The sequence below is a fragment of the Triturus cristatus genome, chromosome 1_2 (genome assembly GCF_964204655.1).
Source record: "Triturus cristatus chromosome 1_2, aTriCri1.1, whole genome shotgun sequence".
Taxonomy (NCBI): domain Eukaryota; kingdom Metazoa; phylum Chordata; class Amphibia; order Caudata; family Salamandridae; genus Triturus; species Triturus cristatus.
The window spans coordinates 673,062,791-673,085,432 of record NC_140580.1 but is presented as its reverse complement, the minus strand read 5'-3'; positions in this window follow the sequence as shown (position 1 = coordinate 673,085,432).

The following is a 22,642-nucleotide window of genomic DNA, read 5'->3' as shown; positions in this document are numbered from 1 at the left end:
CTGAAACACCACCCCTACATGACCCCCTACACTGCCCTAACACCACTGCACTGTCATAAACCCTAAAACACCAACCCCAGCATGACCCCCTACACTGCCAGAACACCACTGTACTGCCCTATACCCTAAAACACCACCCCCAGCAATACCCCCTACACTGCCCGAACCCCACTGCACTGCCGTAAACCCTGAAACACCACCCCTAGCAAGACTCCTTACACTGCCCGAACACCACTGCCCTAAACCCTGAAACACCACCCTCAGCAGGACCCCCTACACTGCCCGAGCACCACTGCACTGCCCTAAACCCTGAATTACCGCCCAAGACCCCCTACACTGCCCAAACACCACTGCACTGCCCTAAACCCTGAAACACCGCCCCCAGCAAGACCCCCTACAATGCCCGAACACCACTGCTCTGCCCTAAACACTGAAACACCACCCCCTGCATGACCCTCTACACTGCCCGAATACTACTGCACTGCCCTACACCCTGAAGCACCACCCCCAGCATGACCCCCTACACTGCCCGAACACCACTGCTCCTCCCTAAACCCTGAAGCACCAGCCAGAGCACAACCACTTACACTGCCCGAACACCACTGCTCTGCCCTAAACCCTGAAACACCAGCACCAGCATGATCCCCTACACTGCCCGGACACCACTGCACTGCCCTAAACCCTGAAACACCACCACCTGCAAGACCCCTACACTGCCCGAACCCCACTGCACTGCCGTAAACCCTGAAACACAACCCCTAGCAAGACTCCCTACACTGCCCGAACACCACTGCCCTAAACCCTGAAACACCACCCCTAGTACGACCCCCTACACTGCCCAAACACCACTGCACTGCCCTAAACCCTGAAACATCAGCCCCAGCACCACCCCCTACACTGCACAGACACCACTGCACTGCCCTAAACCCAGAAACACCAGCCCCAGAAAGAACCCCTACAGTGCCCAAACACCACTGCACTGCCCTAAACCCTGAAACACCAGCCCAAGCATGACCCCCTACACTGCCCGATCACCACTGCACTGTCCTAAACCCTGAAACAACACCCCCAGCACAACCCACCAAACCACCCGAACACCACTGCAGAGCCCTAAACCCTGAAACACCACCCCCAGCATGACCCCCCACACTGCCCGAACACCACTGCACTAAACCCTGAAACACCACCCCCAGCATGACCCCCCACATCACCCGAACACCACTGCACTGCCCTAAACCCTGAAATACCACACCCAGCATGACCCCCCACACCGCCCGCCGCACACCACTGCACTGCCCTAAACCCCGAAACACCACCCCCAACATGACCCCTTACACTGCCAGAACACCACTGCACTGCCCTAAACCCTAAAACACCAACCCCAGCACAACCCCCTACACTGCCTGAACACCACTGCACTGCCCTAAACCCAAAAACACCACCCCCAGCACGACCCCTCTACACTACCCAAACACCATGGCACTACCCTAAACCCCTAAAACACTACCTACCAAAACCTACATGACCCCCTACACTACACAAACACTACTGCAGTTCCATAAACCCTAAAACACTACCCCCAGCACTACCCCATACAATACACAAACACCACTGCACTACCTAAACCCTAAATCTACACCCAGCACGACTCCCTGTACTGCCCAAACACCACTGCACTACCCTAAACCCTAAACCACTACCCCCAGCATGACCTCATACACTACACAAACACCACTGCACTACCCTAAACCCTAAAACACTACCCCCAGCACGGCCCCCTACACTACACCAACACCACTGCACTACCCTAAACCCTAAAACACAACCCCCAGCATGACCCTCAACACTACCCAACCACCAATGCACTACCCTAAACGCTAAAACACTACCCACAGCACAACCTCCTACACTACACAAACACCACTGCACTACCCTAAACCCTAAATCTACCCCAAACACGTCTCCCTATACTACCCAAACACCACTGCACTACCCTAAACCCTAAAAAGCTACCCCCAACATGACCCCTACACTACACAAACACAACTGCTCTACCCTCAACCCTAAAACACTACCCCAGCACAACCCCCTACACTACCAAAGACCACTGAACTACCTTAAAACCCTAAAACACAACCCCCTATACTGCACAACCACCACTGCACTACTCTAAAACCTAAAACACTAACCCCATCATGATCCCCTACACTACACAAACACCACTGCACTACCCTAAACCCCTAAAACACTACCACCTACATGACCCCCTACACTACACGACCCTCAACACTACCCAACCACCACTGCACTACCCTAAACGCTAAAACACTACCCACAGCACACCCCCCTACACTACACAAACACCACTGCACTACCCTAAACTCTAAATATACCCCAAACACGTCTCCCTATACTACCCAAACACCACCGCACTACCCTAAACCCTAAAAACCTACCCCCAGCACGACCCCCTACACTACACAAACACAACTGCACTACCCTAAACATTAAAACACTACCCCAGCATGACCCTCTACACTACCACTGCACTACCCTAAAACCCTAAAACACAACCCCTTATACTACACACACACCACTGCACTACTCTAAAACCTAAAACACTACACCCCAGCATGATCCCCTACACTGCACAAACACCACTGCACTACCCTAAACCCCTAAAACACTACCCCCTACATGACCCCATATACTACACAAACACTACTGCACTACCATAAACCCTAAAACACTACCCCCAGCACTACCCGTACAATACACAAACACCATTGCACTACCTAAACACTAAATCTACACCCAGCTCGACTCCCTGTACTACTCAAACATGACTGCACTACCCTAAACCCTAAAACACTACCCCCAGCATGACCCCATACACTACACAAACACCACTGCACTACTCGAATCCCTAAAACACTACCCCCAGCACGACCCCCTACACTACACCAACACCACTGCATTACCCTAAACCCTAAAACACTACCTCCAGCACGACCCTCAACACTACCCAACCAGCACTGCACTACCCTAAACACTAAAACACTACCAACAGCACAATCCCCTACACTACACAAACACAACTGCACTACCCTAAACCCTAGATCTACCCCAAACACGACTCCGTATACTACCCAAACACCACTGCACTACCCTATACCCTAAGGGGCAGATTTATGTTAGACTTGCACCACTTTTATGCCGCCGTTGCATCACTTTTGTGACGCAGCGGCGGCGTAAACCTTGTGCCACGTTGCGCCCTATTTACATCGTGACGCATCTATGGAGATGCGTCATGGTGTAAAGCCCTGCGCCACATTAAACCTGCGTCAAGTTTAATGTATGCAGGGTGGGCGTTCCAGCGGAAAAAGCCTCGGAAAAGTGACGCAGTGAAATGTACATGATTTCACTCAGTCACCTTTCCGACGCTGCTGCGTCAAAACCTTGCGCCTGCTTGAAGCAGGCATAAGGCATGACGCAGCATGTTAGGTATGGGCAGCCCCTAAACATTGCTGGAGTTGCGTCGTGCTTGCGACACGACTCCAGCAATGCGCCGCCCTTACACCATCAGATGCGTCAGGCATTTGTTTATCCTTGCGCCACGATGCGCTGCATTGTAAATGCGGCGCATCTGTGGTAGCGCAAGGGTAAACTTGCGTGACGCATCTTTCCTGGAGCATCCCTGCTGATTTGCAGGGATGCGCCAGGAAATATAAATCTGCCCCAAAAAACCTACCCCCGGCACGACCCCCTACACTACACAAACACAACTGCACTAACCTAAAACCCTAAATCTACCCCAGCACGACCCCCTACACAACCCAAACACCACTGCACTACCCTCAACCCTAACACTAAACAAACACCACTGCACTACCCTAAACCCTAAATCTACCCCAGCACGACTCCCTATACTACCCAAACACCACTGCACTACCCTATGCCCTAAACACTACCCCCCAGCACGACCCCCTACACTACACAAACAGCACTGCACTACCCTAAACCCTAAAACACTACCCCTAGCACGACCCCCTACTCTACACCAACACCACTGCCCTAAACCCTAAAACACTACCACCAGCACGACACCCTAACACTACCCAAATACCACTGCGTTACCCAAAAACCTAAAACACTACCCCCAGCATGACCCCCTACACTACACCAACACCACTGCACTACCCTAAACCCTAAAACACTACCCCCAGCATGACCCTCAACACTACCCAACCACAACTGCACTACCCTAAGCCCTAAAACACTACCCCAGCACGACCCAAATTCCACTGCACTATCCTAAACCCTAAAACACGACCCCAACAATACACAAACACCACTGCACTACCCTCAACCCTAAAACACGACCCCCCACACTACATAACCTCCACTGCGCTACCCTAAACCCTAAAACACTACCCCCAGCATGACCCCCTACACTACACAAACACCACTGCCCTACCGTAAACCCTAAAAAACTACCCCCAGCACTACCCCGTACAATACACAAACACCATTGCACTACCTAAACGCTAAATCTACACCCAGCACGACTCCCTCTACTACCCAAACACCACTGCACTACCCTAAACCCTAAAACACTACCCTCAGCATGACCCCATACACTACACAAACACCACTGCACTACCCTAAACCCTACAACACTACCCCCAGCACGACCCCTAAACTACCCAAACACCACTGCACTACCCTAAACGCTAAAACACTACCCCCAGCATGATCCCCTACACTACCCAAAAAACACTGCATTTCAGTAAACCCTAAAACACTACCCTCAGCATGACCCCCTACACTATACAAACACCACCGCACTACCCTAAAACACTACCGCCGACATGACCCCCTACAGTACCAGAACACCACTGCACTACCCTAAACCCTAAATCTAACCCCAGCATGACCTCCTACACTACCCAAACACCACTGCCTACCCTCAACCCTAAAACACGACCCCCTACACTACCCAATCACCACTGCACTACCCTAAACCCTAAAACACGACCCCTACAATACACAAACACCACTGCACTAGCCTAAACCCTAAAACACTACCCCCAACATGACCCCCAACAGTACCGGTACACCACTGCACTACCCTAAACCCTAAATCTACCCCCAGAACGACCCCCTACACTACCCAAACACCAATGTACTACCCTAAACCCTAAAACACGACCCCCCACACTACATAACCTCCACTGCGCTACTCTAAACCCTAAAACACTACCCCCAGCATGACCCCCTACATTACACAAACACCACTGCCCTACCCTAAACCCTAAAACACTACCCCCAGCACTACCCCGTACAATACACAAACACCATTGCACTACCTAAACGCTAAATCTACACCCAGCACGACTCCCTGTACTACCCAAACACCACTGCACTACCATAAACCCTAAAACACTACCCCCAGCATGACCCCATACACTACACAAACACCACTGCACTACCCTAAACCCTAGAACACTACACCCAGCACGACCTCCTACACTACACAAACACCACTGCACTACCCTAAACCCTAAAACACTACCCCCAGCACGACCCCCTATACTACCCAAACACCACTGCACTACCCTAAACGCTAAAACACTACCCCCAACATGACCCCCGACACTACACAAAAAACACTGCTCTTCCCTAAACCCTAAAACACTACCCCCAGCATGACCCCCTACATTATACAAACACCACTGCACTACCCTAAACCCTAAAACACTACACCCGACATGACCCCCTACGGTGCCAGAACACCACTGCACTACCCTAAACCCTAAATCTAACCCCAGCATGACCTCCTACACTACCCAAACACCACTGCCTACCCTCAACCCTAAAACACGACCCCTACACTACCCAAATACAACTGCACAACACTAACCCTAAAACATGACCCCCAACAATACACAAACATCACTGCACTAGCCTAAACCCTAAAACACTACCCCCAGCATGACTCCCAACAGTACCGGAACACCACTGCTCTACCCTAAACCCTAAATCTACCCCCAGCACCACCCCCTACACTACCCCAACACCACTGCACTACCCTCAACCCTAAAACACGATCCCCTACACTACCCAAACACCACTGCACTACCCTAAACCCTAAAACACGACCCCCTTCACTACACAAACACCACTGCACTACCCTAAACCCTAAAACACTACCCCCTCCACTACCCCTACACTACACAAACACCACTGCACTACCCTAAATCCTAAATCTACCCCCAGCATAACCCCTCTACACTACCCAAACACCATAGCACTACCCTAAACCCTAAAACACTACCCTCAGCACGACCCCCTATACTACCCAAACACCACTGCACTACTCTAAACCCTAAAACACGACCCCCTACAATACACAAACACCACTACACTAGCCTAAACCATAAAACACTAGCCCCAGCATGACCCCCAACAGTACCGGAACACCACTGCACTACCCTAAACCCTAAATATACCCCGATCATGACCCCTCTACACTACCCAAACACCACGGCACTACCCTAAACCCTAAAACACTACCCCCAGCATGACCCCCTACACTATACAAACACCACTGCACTACCCTAAACCCTAAAACACTACTGCCGACATAACCCCCTACAGTACCAGAACACCACTGCACTACCCTAAACCCTAAATCTAACCCCAGCATGACCACCTACACTACCCAAACACCACTGCCTACCCTCAACCCTAAAACACGACCTCCTACACTACCCAATCACCACTGCACTACCCTAAACCCTAAAACACGACCCCTACAATACACAAACCCCACTGCACTAGCCTAAACCCTAAAACACTACCCCCAACACGACCCCCAACAGTACCGGTACACCACTGCACTACCCTAAACCCTAAATCTACCCCCAGCACGACCCCCTACTCTACCAAAACACCACTGCACTACCCTCAACCCTAAAACACGATCCCCTACACTACCCAAACACCACTGCACTACCCTAAACCCTAAAACACGACCCCCCACACTACATAACCTCCACTGCGCTACCCTAAACCCTAAAACACTACCCCCAGCATGACCCCCTACACTACACAAACACCACTGCCCTACCCAAAACCCTAAAACACTACCCCAGCACTACCCCGTACAATACACAAACACCATTGCACTACCTAAACGCTAAATCTACACCCAGCACGACTCCCTGTACTACCCAAACACCACTGCACTACCCTAAACCCTAAAACACTACCCCCAGCATGACCCCATACACTACACAAACACCACTGCACTACCCTAAACCCTAGAACACTACACCCAGCACGATCTCCTACACTATACAAACACCACTGCACTACCCTAAACCCTAAAACACTACCCCCAGCACGACCCCCTATACTACCCAAACACCACTGCACTACCCTAAACGCTAAAACACTACCCCCAACATGACCCCCGACACTACACAAAAAACACTGCTCTTCCCTAAACCCTAAAGCACTACCCCCAGCATGACCCCCTACATTATACAAACACCACTGCACTACCCTAAACTCTAAAACACTACACCCGACATGACCCCCTACAGTGCCAGAACACCACTGCACTACCCTAAACCCTAAATCTAACCCCAGCATGACCTCCTACACTACCCAAACACCACTGCCTACCCTCAACCCTAAAACACGACCCCTACACTACCCAAATACAACTGCACAACACTAACCCTAAAACATGACCCCCTACAATACACAAACATCACTGCACTAGCCTAAACCATAAAACACTACCCCCAGCATGATTCCCAACAGTACCGGAACACCACTGCTCTACCCTAAACCCTAAATCTACTCCCAGCACCCCCCCTACACTACCCCAACACCACTGCACTACCCTCAACCCTAAAACACGATCCCCTACACTACCCAAACACCACTGCACTACCCTAATCCCTAAAACACGACCCCCTTCACTACACAAACACCACTGCACTACCCTAAACCCTAAAACACTACCCCCTCCACTACCCCTACACTACACAAACACCAGTGCACTACCCTAAATCCTAAATCTACCCCCAGCATGACCCCTCTACACTACCCAAACACCATAGCACTACCCTAAACCCTAAAACACTACCCTCAGCACGACCCCCTATACTACCCAAACACCACTGCACTACTCTAAACCCTAAAACACGACCCCCTACAATACACAAACATCACTGCACTAGCCTAAACCCTACAACACTAGCCCCAGCATGACCCCCAACAGTACCGGAACACCACTGCACTACCCTAAACCCTAAATATACCCCCTTTACGACCCCCTATACTACCCAAACACCACTGCACTATTCTAAACCCTAACACATTACCCCCAGCACGACACCCTACACTACCCGAACACCACTGCGCTACCCTAAACCCTAAAACACTACCCCCGCATGACCCCCTACACTACCCAAACACCACTGCGGTACCATAAACCCTAAAACACTACCCCCAGAACAACCGCCTGCACTAGCCAAACACCACTGCACTACCCTAAACCCTAAAATACTACACCCAGCATGAGCCCCTACACTACCAAAACTCCACTTCACTACCCTAAACCCTAAAACACGACCCCCTACACTACAAAACCTCCACTGCACTACCCTAAACCCTAAAACTCTACCCCCAGCATGACCCCCTACACTACACAAACACTACTGCACTACCCTAAACCCTTAATCTACCCCCAGCACAACCCCCTACACTAGTGAAACACCACTGCACTACCCTAAACCCTAAAACACTACCCCCAGCACGACTCCTACACTAAACAAACACCACTGCACTACCCTAAATTTACCCCAGCACGACTCCCTATACTACCCAAACACCACTGCACTACCCTATACCCTAAACACTACCGCCCAGCATGACCTTCTACACTACACAAACAGCACTGCACTACCCTAAACCCTAAAACACTACCCCCAGCATGACCCCCTACTCTACACCAACACCACTGCACTACCCTAAACCCTAAAACACTACCACCAGCACGACACCCTAACACTACCCAAATACCACTGTGCTACCCAAAACCCTAAAACACTACCCCCAGCATGTCCCCTACACTATTCAAACACCCCTGCACTACCCTAAACCCTAAAACACGACCCCCTACATTACCCAAACTCCACTGCGCTACCCTAAACCCTAAAACACTACCCCCAGCATGACCCCCTACACTACACAATCACCACTGCTCTACCCTAAGCCCTAAAACACTACCCCGACATGATCCCCTACAGTACCAGAACACCACTGCCCTACCCTAAACCCTAAATATAACCCCAGCCTGACTCCCTACACTACACAAACCCCACTGAACTACCCTAAACCCTAAAACACGACCCCCTACACTACCCAATCACCACTGCACTAGCCTAAACCCTAAAACACTACCCTCAACATGACCCCCAACAGTACCGGTACACCACTGCACTACCCTAAACCCTAAATCTACCCCCAGCACGACCCCCTACACTACCCAAACACCACTGCACTACCCTCAACCATAAAACATGACCCCCTACACTACACAAACACCACTGCATTTCCCTAAACCCTAAAACACTACCCCCACCGCTAACCCTACACTACACAAACACCACTGCACTACTCTATCCTAAATCTACACCCAGCACGACCCCCTACACTACCCAAACACCCTTGCCCTACCTTAAAACATTATCCCCAGCACGACCCCCCACGCTGCCTGAACACCACTGCGCTACCCTAAACCCTAAAACACTACCCCCCGCACGACCCCCTGAACAACCCAAACACCACTGCGGCACCCTAAACCCTACAACACTACCCCCAGAAAGGCCCCCTACACTACCAAAACTCCACTGCACTACCCTAAACCCTTAAACATGACCCCCTACACTACACAACTTCCAATGCACTACCCTAAACCCTAAAACTCTACCCCCAGCATGACCCCCTACACTACGCAAACACCCCTGCCCTATCCTAAACTCTAAAACACTACCCCCTATACTACTCAAACACAACTGCACTTCTCTAAACCTTAAAACACTAACCCCAGCATGAGCCCCTACACTACACAAACACTACTGCACTACCCTAAACCCTAAATCTACCCCAGCACAACACCCTACACTAGCCAAACACCTCTGCACTACCCTAAAACAATACCCCCAGCACGACCCTCTACACTACATAAACACCACTGCACTACCCTAAACCCTAAATCTACCCCAGCACGACTCCCTATACTACCCAAACACCACTGCACTACCCTATACCCTAAAACACTACCACCAGCATGACCCCTACACTACACCAACACCAGTGCACTACCCTAAAACACTACCACCAGCAGAACACCCTACACTACCCAAATGCCACTGCGCTACCCAAAACCCTAAAACACCACACCCAGCATGCCCCCTCCACTACTCAAGCACCCCTGCACTACCCTAAACCCTAAAACACTACCCTCAGCACGAACCCCTACATTACCCAAACACCACTGCGCTACCCTAAACCCTAAAACACTACCCTCAGCACGACCCCCTACGCTACCCAAACACCTCTGCGCTACCCTAAACCCTAAAACAGTACCCCCAGCACGACCCGCTACACTACACAAACACCACTGCGCTACCCTAAACCCTAAAACACTACCCCGACATTACCCCCTACAGTACCAGAACACCACTGCACTACCCTAAACCCTAAATATACCCCGATCATGACCCCTCTACACTACCCAAACACCATGGCACTACCCTAAACCCTAAAACACTACCCTCAGCACGACCCTCTATACTACCCAAACACCACTGCACTACCCTAAACCCTAAAACATAACCCTTAGCATGACCCTCTACACTACACAAACACAGCTGCACTACCCTAAACCCTAAAACACTACCCCCAGCACGACCCCCTATACTACCCAAACACCACTGCACTACCCTAAACCTTAGAACACTACCCCCAGCATGACCCCCTACACTACACAAACAACACTGCGCTACCCTAAACCCTAAAAGTTTACCACCAGCACAACACCCTACACTACCCAAATACCACTGTGCTACCCAAAACCCTAAAACACCACCCCCAGCATGACCCCCTACATTGCACAAACACCTCTGTGCTACCCTAAACCCTAAAACACTACCCCCAGCACGAGGCCCTAAACAACACAAACACCACTGCGCTACCCTAAACCCTAAAACACTACCCCGACATGAAGCCCTACAATACCAGAACACCACTGCACTACCCTAAACCCTAAATCTAACCCTAGAGTGACCCTCTACACTACCCAAACACTGCTGTACTACCCTAAACCCTAAAAAAAACTTCCCCAGCATGACCCCTTACACTACCCAAACATCACTGCACTACTCTAAACCCTAAAACACTACCCCCAGCACGACAATCCCCTACACTACCTAAAAACCACTGCACTACCAAAAACCCTAAAACAACTACTACCCCCAGCACTACCCCCAACAGTAAACAAACACCACTGCCCCCAGCAAAGATCCCCTATGCAACCCAAACACCACTGCGCTACCCTAAACCCTAAAAAACACTACCCCCAGCACTGCCCCCTACACCACCCAAACACCACTATACTACCATAGACCCTAAAACACTATCGCCAGCATGACCCCCTACACCACCCAAACACCACTGCACTACCCTAAACCTTAAAACACTACCCCCAGCACGACCCCCTACACTACCCAAACACCACTGCACTACTCTAAACCCTAAAACACGACCCCCTACAATACACAAACATCACTGCACTAGCCTAAACCCTAAAACACTAGCCCCAGCATGACCCCAACAGTACCGGAACACCACTGCACTACCCTAAACCCTAAATATACCCCCTTCACGACCCCTACACTACACAAACACCACTGCACTACCCTTAACCCTAAAACACTACCCCCACCACTACCCCTACACTACACAAACACCACTGCACTACCCTAAATCCTAAGTCTACCCCCAGCACGATCCCTCTACACTACACAAACACAACTGCACTACCATAAACCCTAAAACACTACCCCCAGCACGACCCCCTACACTACCCAAACACCACTGCGCTACCCTAAACCCTAAAACACTACCACCAGCACAACACCCTACACTACCCAAATACCACTGTGCTACCCTAAACCCTAAAACACTACCCCCGACATGACCCCCTACAGTACCAGAACACCACTGCACTACCCTAAACCCTAAATCTAACCCCAGAATGACCCCCTACACTACCCAAACACTTCTGTACTACCCTAAACCCTAAAAAACTTCCCAATCATGACCCCCTACACTACCCAAACATCACTGCACTACCCTAAACCCTAAAACACTACCCCCAGCACGACGATCCCCTACACTACCACTGCACTACCAAAACCCCTAAAACAACTACTACCCCCAGCACTACCCCCGACAGTAAACAAACACCACTGCACTACCCTAAACCCTAACTCTACCCCCAGGATGACCCCCTACACTACCAAACACTGCTGCACTACCCTAAACCCTAAAACACGACCCCCTATACTACACAAACACCACTGCACTACCCTAAACCCTAAAACACTACCCCCAGCACTAGCCCCTACACTACACAAGCACCACTGCACTACCCTAAACACTAAATCTACACCCAACACGACCCCCGGCACTACCCAGACACGACTGCACTACCCTAAACTCTAAAACACTACCCACAGCACGACCCCCTACACTACCCAAACTCCACTGCACTACCCTAAACCCTTAAACACTTCCCCCAGCATGACCCCCTACACTACCAAACACCACTGCGCTACCCTAAACCCTAAAACACTACCCCAGCCCAACACCCTACACTACCCTAACACCACTGCGCTACCCTAAACCCTAAATCTACCCCTGCACGACCCCCTATGCTACCCAAACACCACTGCGCTACCCTAAACCCGAAAACACTACCCCCAGCACGACCCAACACTAACCAAATAACACTGCACTAACCTAAACCCTAAAACACTACCCCCAGCAAGACCCCCTACGCAACCCAAACATCACTGCGCTACCCTAAACCCTAAAAAACACTACCCCCAGCACGGCCCCCTACACTACCCAAACACCACTATGCTACCCTAAACCCTAAAACACTACCGCCAGCACGACCCCCTACACCACCCAAACACCACTGCACTACCCTAAACCTTAAAACACTACCCCCAGCACGACCCCCTACACTACCCAAACACAACTGTGCTACCCTAAACCCTAAAACACTACCTCCAGCACAACCCTCTACACTACCCAAAAACCACTGCGCTACCCTAAACCCTAAAACAGTACCCCCAGCATTGACCCTCTACACTACCCATTCACCACTGCACTACCCCAAACCCTAAAACACTACCCCCAGCACAACAGCCTACACTACCCAAACAACATTGCGCTACCCTAAACCCTAAAACACTACCCACAGCACGACCCCCCACAGTACCCGAACACCACTGCACTACTCTAAACCCTAAATCTACCACCAGCATGACCCCCTACACTACACAAACACCACTGCACTACCCTAAACCCTAAATCTCCCCCCAGCACGACCCCCTACACTACCAAAACACCACTGCACTACCTTCAACCTTAAAACACTACTCCCAGCACGACCCCCTATACTACCCAAACACCACTGCACTACCCTACACCCTAAAACACTACCCCAGCACGACACCCTACACTACACAGACACAACTGCGCTACCCTATACCCTAAAACACTACTCCCAGCACGACCACCTACACCACACAAACACCACTGCACTACCCTAAACCCTAAAACACTAACCCCAGCATGACCCCCTACACTAAACAAACACCACTGCACTACCTAAACACTAAAACACTACCCCCAGCATGACCCATACACTACCCAAACACCACTGTGCTAAACCAAAAGACTACCCCCAGCACGACCCCCTACACTACCCAAACACCACTTCACTACCCTAGAACCTAAAACATTACCCCCAGCACGACCCCCTACTCTACACAAACACCACTGCACTACCCTAAACCCTAAATCTACCCCAGCACGACTCCCTATACTACCCAAACAACACTGCACTACCCTAAACCCTTAAACACTACCCCCAGAACAACCGCCTGCACTAGCCAAACACCACTGCACTACCCTAAACCCTAAAATACTACACTCAGCATGAGCCCCTACACTACCAAAACTCCACTTCACTACCCTAAACCCTAAAACACGACCCCCTACACTACAAAACCTCCACTGCACTACCCTAAACCCTAAAACTCTACCCCCAGCATGACCCCCTACACTACACAAACACTACTGCACTACCCTAAACCCTAAATCTACCCCCAGCACAACCCCCTACACTAGTGAAACACCACTGCACTACCCTAAACCCTAAAACACAACCCCCAGCACGACTCCTACACTAAACAAACACCACTGCACTACCCTAAATTTACCCCAGCACGACTCCCTATACTACCCAAACACCACTGCACTACCCTATACCCTAAACACTACCGCCCAGCATGACCTTCTACACTACACAAACAGCACTGCACTACCCTAAACCCTAAAACACTACCCCCAGCATGACCCCCTACTCTACACCAACACCACTGCACTACCCTAAACCCTAAAACACTACCACCAGCACGACACCCTAATACTACCCAAATACCACTGTGCTACCCAAAACCCTAAAACACTACCCCCAGCATGTCCCCTACACTATTCAAACACCCCTGCACTACCCTAAACCCTAAAACACGACCCCCTACATTACCCAAAACTCCACTGCGCTACCCTAAACCCTAAAACACTACCCCCAGCATGACCCCCTACACTACACAATCACCACTGCTCTACCCTAAGCCCTAAAACACTACCCCGACATGATCCCCTACAGTACCAGAACACCACTGCCCTACCCTAAACCCTAAATATAACCCCAGCCTGACTCCCTACACTACACAAACCCCACTGAACTACCCTAAACCCTAAAACACGACCCCCTACACTACCCAATCACCACTGCACTAGCCTAAACCCTAAAACACTACCCTCAACATGACCCCCAACAGTACCGGTACACCACTGCACTACCCTAAACCCTAAATCTACCCCCAGCACGACCCCCTACACTACCCAAACACCACTGCACTACCCTCAACCATAAAACATGACCCCCTACACTACACAAACACCACTGCATTTCCCTAAACCCTAAAACACTACCCCCACCGCTAACCCTACACTACACAAACACCACTGCACTACTCTATCCTAAATCTACACCCAGCACGACCCCCTACACTACCCAAACACCCTTGCCCTACCTTAAAACATTATCCCCAGCACGACCCCCTACGCTGCCTGAACCCCACTGCGCTACCCTAAACCCTAAAACACTACCCCCCGCACGACTCCCTGAACAACCCAAACACCACTGCGGCACCCTAAACCCTACAACACTACCCCCAGAAAGGCCCCCTACACTACCAAAACTCCACTGCACTACCCTAAACCCTTAAACATGACCCCCTACACTACACAACTTCCAATGCACTACCCTAAACCCTAAAACTCTACCCCCAGCATGACCCCCTACACTACGCAAACACCACTGCCCTATCCTAAACTCTAAAACACTACCCCCTATACTACTCAAACACAACTGCACTTCTCTAAACCTTAAAACACTAACCCCAGCATGAGCCCCTACACTACACAAACACTACTGCACTACCCTAAACCCTAAATCTACCCCAGCACAACACCCTACACTAGCCAAACACCTCTGCACTACCCTAAAACAATACCCCCAGCACGACCCTCTACACTACATAAACACCACTGCACTACCCTAAACCCTAAATCTAACCCAGCACGACTCCCTATACTACCCAAACACCACTGCACTACCCTATACCCTAAAACACTACCACCAGCATGACCCCTACACTACACCAACACCAGTGCACTACCCTAAAACACTACCACCAGCAGAACACCCTACACTACCCAAATGCCACTGCGCTACCCAAAACCCTAAAACACCACACCCAGCATGCCCCCTCCACTACTCAAGCACCCCTGCACTACCCTAAACCCTAAAACACTACCCTCAGCACGAACCCCTACATTACCCAAACACCACTGCGCTACCCTAAACCCTAAAACACTACCCTCAGCACGACCCCCTACGCTACCCAAACACCTCTGCGCTACCCTAAACCCTAAAACACTACCCCCAGCACGACCCCCTACACTACACAAACACCACTGCGCTACCCTAAACCCTAAAACACTACCCCGACATTACCCCCTACAGTACCAGAACACCACTGCACTACCCTAAACCCTAAATATACCCCGATCATGACCCCTCTACACTACCCAAACACCATGGCACTACCCTAAACCCTAAAACACTACCCTCAGCACGACCCTCTATACTACCCAAACACCACTGCACTACCCTAAACCCTAAAACATAACCCTTAGCATGACCCTCTACACTACACAAACACAGCTGCACTACCCTAAACCCTAAAACACTACCCCCAGCACGACCCCCTATACTACCCAAACACCACTGCACTACCCTAAACCTTAGAACACTACCCCCAGCATGACCCCCTACACTACACAAACAACACTGCGCTACCCTAAACCCTAAAAGTTTACCACCAGCACAACACCCTACACTACCCAAATACCACTGTGCTACCCAAAACCCTAAAACACCACCCCCAGCATGACCCCCTACATTGCACAAACACCTCTGTGCTACCCTAAACCCTAAAACACTACCCCCAGCACGAGGCCCTAAACAACACAAACACCACTGCGCTACCCTAAACCCTAAAACACTACCCCGACATGAAGCCCTACAATACCAGAACACCACTGCACTACCCTAAACCCTAAATCTAACCCTAGAGTGACCCTCTACACTACCCAAACACTGCTGTACTACCCTAAACCCTAAAAAAAACTTCCCCAGCATGACCCCTTACACTACCCAAACATCACTGCACTACCCTAAACCCTAAAACACTACCCCCAGCACGACAATCCCCTACACTACCTAAAAACCACTGCACTACCAAAAACCCTAAAACAACTACTACCCCCAGCACTACCCCCAACAGTAAACAAACACCACTGCCCCCAGCAAAGATCCCCTATGCAACCCAAACACCACTGCGCTACCCTAAACCCTAAAAAACACTACCCCCAGCACTGCCCCCTACACCACCCAAACACCACTATACTACCATAGACCCTAAAACACTATCGCCAGCATGACCCCCTACACCACCCAAACACCACTGCACTACCCTAAACCTTAAAACACTACCCCCAGCACGACCCCCTACACTACCCAAACACCACTGCACTACTCTAAACCCTAAAACACGACCCCCTACAATACACAAACATCACTGCACTAGCCTAAACCCTAAAACACTAGCCCCAGCATGACCCCAACAGTACCGGAACACCACTGCACTACCCTAAACCCTAAATATACCCCCTTCACGACCCCTATTCTACACAAACACCACTGCACTACCCTTAACCCTAAAACACTACCCCCACCACTACCCCTACACTACACAAACACCACTGCACTACCCTAAATCCTAAGTCTACCCCCAGCACGATCCCTCTACACTACACAAACACAACTGCACTACCATAAACCCTAAAACACTACCCCCAGCACGACCCCCTACACTACCCAAACACCACTGCGCTACCCTAAACCCTAAAACACTACCACCAGCACAACACCCTACACTACCCAAATACCACTGTGCTACCCTAAACCCTAAATCACTACCCCCGACATGACCCCCTACAGTACCAGAACACCACTGCACTACCCTAAACCCTAAATCTAACCCCAGAATGACCCCCTACACTACCCAAACACTTCTGTACTACCCTAAACCCTAAAAAACTTCCCAATCATGACCCCCTACACTACCCAAACATCACTGCACTACCCTAAACCCTAAAACACTACCCCCAGCACGACGATCCCCTACACTACCACTGCACTACCAAAACCCCTAAAACAACTACTACCCCCAGCACTACCCCCGACAGTAAACAAACACCACTGCACTACCCTAAACCCTAACTCTACCCCCAGGATGACCCCCTACACTACCAAACACTGCTGCACTACCCTAAACCCTAAAACACGACCCCCTATACTACACAAACACCACTGCACTACCCTAAACCCTAAAACACTACCCCCAGCACTAGCCCCTACACTACACAAGCACCACTGCACTACCCTAAACACTAAATCTACACCCAACACGACCCCCGGCACTACCCAGACACGACTGCACTACCCTAAACTCTAAAACACTACCCACAGCACGACCCCCTACACTACCCAAACTCCACTGCAATACCCTAAACCCTTAAACACTTCCCCCAGCATGACCCCCTACACTACCAAACACCACTGCGCTACCCTAAACCCTAAAACACTACCCCAGCCCAACACCCTACACTACCCTAACACCACTGCGCTACCCTAAACCCTAAATCTACCCCTGCACGACCCCCTATGCTACCCAAACACCACTGCGCTACCCTAAACCCGAAAACACTACCCCCAGCACGACCCAACACTAACCAAATAACACTGCACTAACCTAAACCCTAAAACACTACCCCCAGCAAGACCCCCTACGCAACCCAAACATCACTGCACTACCCTAAACCCTAAAAAACACTACCCCCAGCACGGCCCCCTACACTACCCAAACACCACTATGCTACCCTAAACCCTAAAACACTACCGCCAGCACGAACCCCTACACCACCCAAACACCACTGCACTACCCTAAACCTTAAAACACTACCCCCAGCACGACCCCCTACACTACCCAAACACAACTGTGCTACCCTAAACCCTAAAACACTACCTCCAGCACAACCCTCTACACTACCCAAACACCACTGCGCTACCCTAAACCCTAAAACAGTACCCCCAGCATTGACCCTCTACACTACCCATTCACCACTGCACTACCCCAAACCCTAAAACACTACCCCCAGCACAACAGCCTACACTACCCAAACAACATTGCGCTACCCTAAACCCTAAAACACTACCCACAGCACGACCCCCCACAGTACCCGAACACCACTGCACTACTCTAAACCCTAAATCTACCACCAGCATGACCCCCTACACTACACAAACACCACTGCACTACCCTAAACCCTAAATCTCCCCCCAGCACGACCCCCTACACTACCAAAACACCACTGCACTACCTTCAACCTTAAAACACTACGCCCAGCACGACCCCCTATACTACCCAAACACCACTGCACTACCCTACACCCTAAAACACTACCCCAGCACGACACCCTACACTACACAGACACAACTGCGCTACCCTATACCCTAAAACACTACTCCCAGCACGACCACCTACACCACACAAACACCACTGCACTACCCTAAACCCTAAAACACTAACCCCAGCATGACCCCCTACACTAAACAAACACCACTGCACTACCTAAACACTAAAACACTACCCCCAGCATGACCCATACACTACCCAAACACCACTGTGCTAAACCAAAAGACTACCCCCAGCACGACCCCCTACACTACCCAAACACCACTTCACTACCCTAGAACCTAAAACATTACCCCCAGCACGACCCCCTACTCTACACAAACACCACTGCACTACCCTAAACCCTAAATCTACCCCAGCACGACTCCCTATACTACCCAAACAACACTGCACTACCCTAAACCCTTAAACACTACCCTCAGCACAACACCGAACACTACACAAACACAATTGCACTACCCTAAACCCTAAACCACTACCCCCAGCATGACCCTATACACTACACAAACACCACTGCACTACCCTAAACCCTAAAACACTACTCCCAGCATGACCCCTACACTACCCAAACACCACTGTGCTAAACTAAAACATTACCCCAGCACGACCCCCTACACAACCCAAACACCACTGCGCTACCCTAAACCCTAAAACACTACCGCCAGCACGACCCCCTACACCACCCAAACACCACTGCACTACCCTAAACCTTAAAACACTACCCCCAGCACGACCCCCTACACTACCCAAACACAACTGTGCTACCCTAAACCCTAAAACACTACCTCCAGCACAACCCTCTACACTACCCAAACACCACTGCGCTACCCTAAACCCTAAAACAGTACCCCCAGCATTGACCCTCTACACTACCCATTCACCACTGCACTACCCCAAACCCTAAAACACTACCCCCAGCACAACAGCCTACACTACCCAAACAACATTGCGCTACCCTAAACCCTAAAACACTTCCCACAGCACGACCCCCCACAGTACCCGAACACCACTGCACTACTCTAAACCCTAAATCTACCACCAGCATGACCCCCTACACTACACAAACACCACTGCACTACCCTAAACCCTAAATCTCCCCCCAGCACGACCCCCTACACTACCAAAACACCACTGCACTACCTTCAACCTTAAAACACTACGCCCAGCACGACCCCCCTATACTACCCAAACACCACTGCACTACCCTACACCCTAAAACACTACCCCAGCACGACACCCTACACTACACAGACACAACTGCGCTACCCTATACCCTAAAACACTACTCCCAGCACGACCACCTACACCACACAAACACCACTGCACTACCCTAAACCCTAAAACACTAACCCCAGCATGACCCCCTACACTAAACAAACACCACTGCACTACCTAAACACTAAAACACTACCCCCAGCATGACCCATACACTACCCAAACACCACTGTGCTAAACTAAAAGACTACCCCCAGCACGACCCCCTACACTACCCAAACACCACTTCACTACCCTAGAACCTAAAACATTACCCCCAGCACGACCCCCTACTCTACACAAACACCACTGCACTACCCTAAACCCTAAATCTACCCCAGCACGACTCCCTATACTACCCAAACAACACTGCACTACCCTAAACCCTTAAACACTACCCTCAGCACAACACCGAACACTACACAAACACAATTGCACTACCCTAAACCCTAAACCCTAAACCACTACCCCCAGCATGACCCTATACACTACACAAACACCACTGCACTACCCTAAACCCTAAAACACTACTCCCAGCATGACCCCTACACTACCCAAACACCACTGTGCTAAACTAAAACATTACCCCAGCACGACCCCCTACACAACCCAAACACCACTGCGCTACCCTAAACCCTAAAACACTACCCCCAGAACGACCGCCTACACTACCCATACACCACTGTGCTACCCTAAACCCTAAAACACTACCCCAAGCATGACCCCCTACACAACCCAAACACCACCACACTACCCTAAACCCTAAAACACTACCCCCAGAATGACCGCCTACACTACCCATACACCACTGCACTACCCTAAACCCTAAAACACTACCCCCAGCATGACCCCTACACTACCTGAACACCACTGTGCAACCCTAAACCCTAAAACATTACCCCCAGAATGACCGCCTACACTACTCAAACACTCCACTGCACTACCCTAAACCCTAAAACACAACCCCCTACACTACACAAACACCACTGCACTACCTTAAACCCTAAAACACCACTCCCAGCATGACCCCCTATACTACACAAACACCACTGCCCTACCCTACACCCTAAAACACTACCCCCTACACTACACAAACACCACTGCACTTCTCTAAATCTTAAAACACTACCCCCAGTACTATCCCCTACAATACACTGACACCATTGCACTACCTAAATCCTAAATCTAACCCCAGCACAACCCCCTACACTACCCAAACACCACTGCACTACCCTAAACACTATTACACTACCCCCAGTACGACCCCCTACACTACACAAATACCACTGCACAACCCTAAACAGTATATCTACCCCCAGCACGACTCCCTATACTACCCAAACACCACTGCACTATCCTATACCCTAAAACACTACTCCCAGCACGACCCCCTGCACTACACAAACACCACTGCATTACCCTAAACCCTAAAACACTACCCCCTGCACGACCCTCTATACTACCCAAATACCACTGCGCTACCCTAAACCCTAAAACACTATCCCCAGCACAGCCTCTTACACTACCCAAACACCACTGCGCTACACAAATCCCTAAAACACTATGCCCAGCATGACCCCCTACACCTCCCAAACACCACTGCGCTACCCTAAACCCTAAAACACTACCACCAGCACGACACCTTACACTACCCAGACATCACTGCGCTACCCAAAAACCCAAAACACCACCCCAGCATGACACCCTACACTACCCAAACACCACTGTGCTACCAAGAACCCTAAAACATCACCCCAGCACACTCCCCTACATTACTCAAACACCACTGTGCAATCATAAAAACCAAAACACCACCCCCAGCACGACCCCCTACATTACCC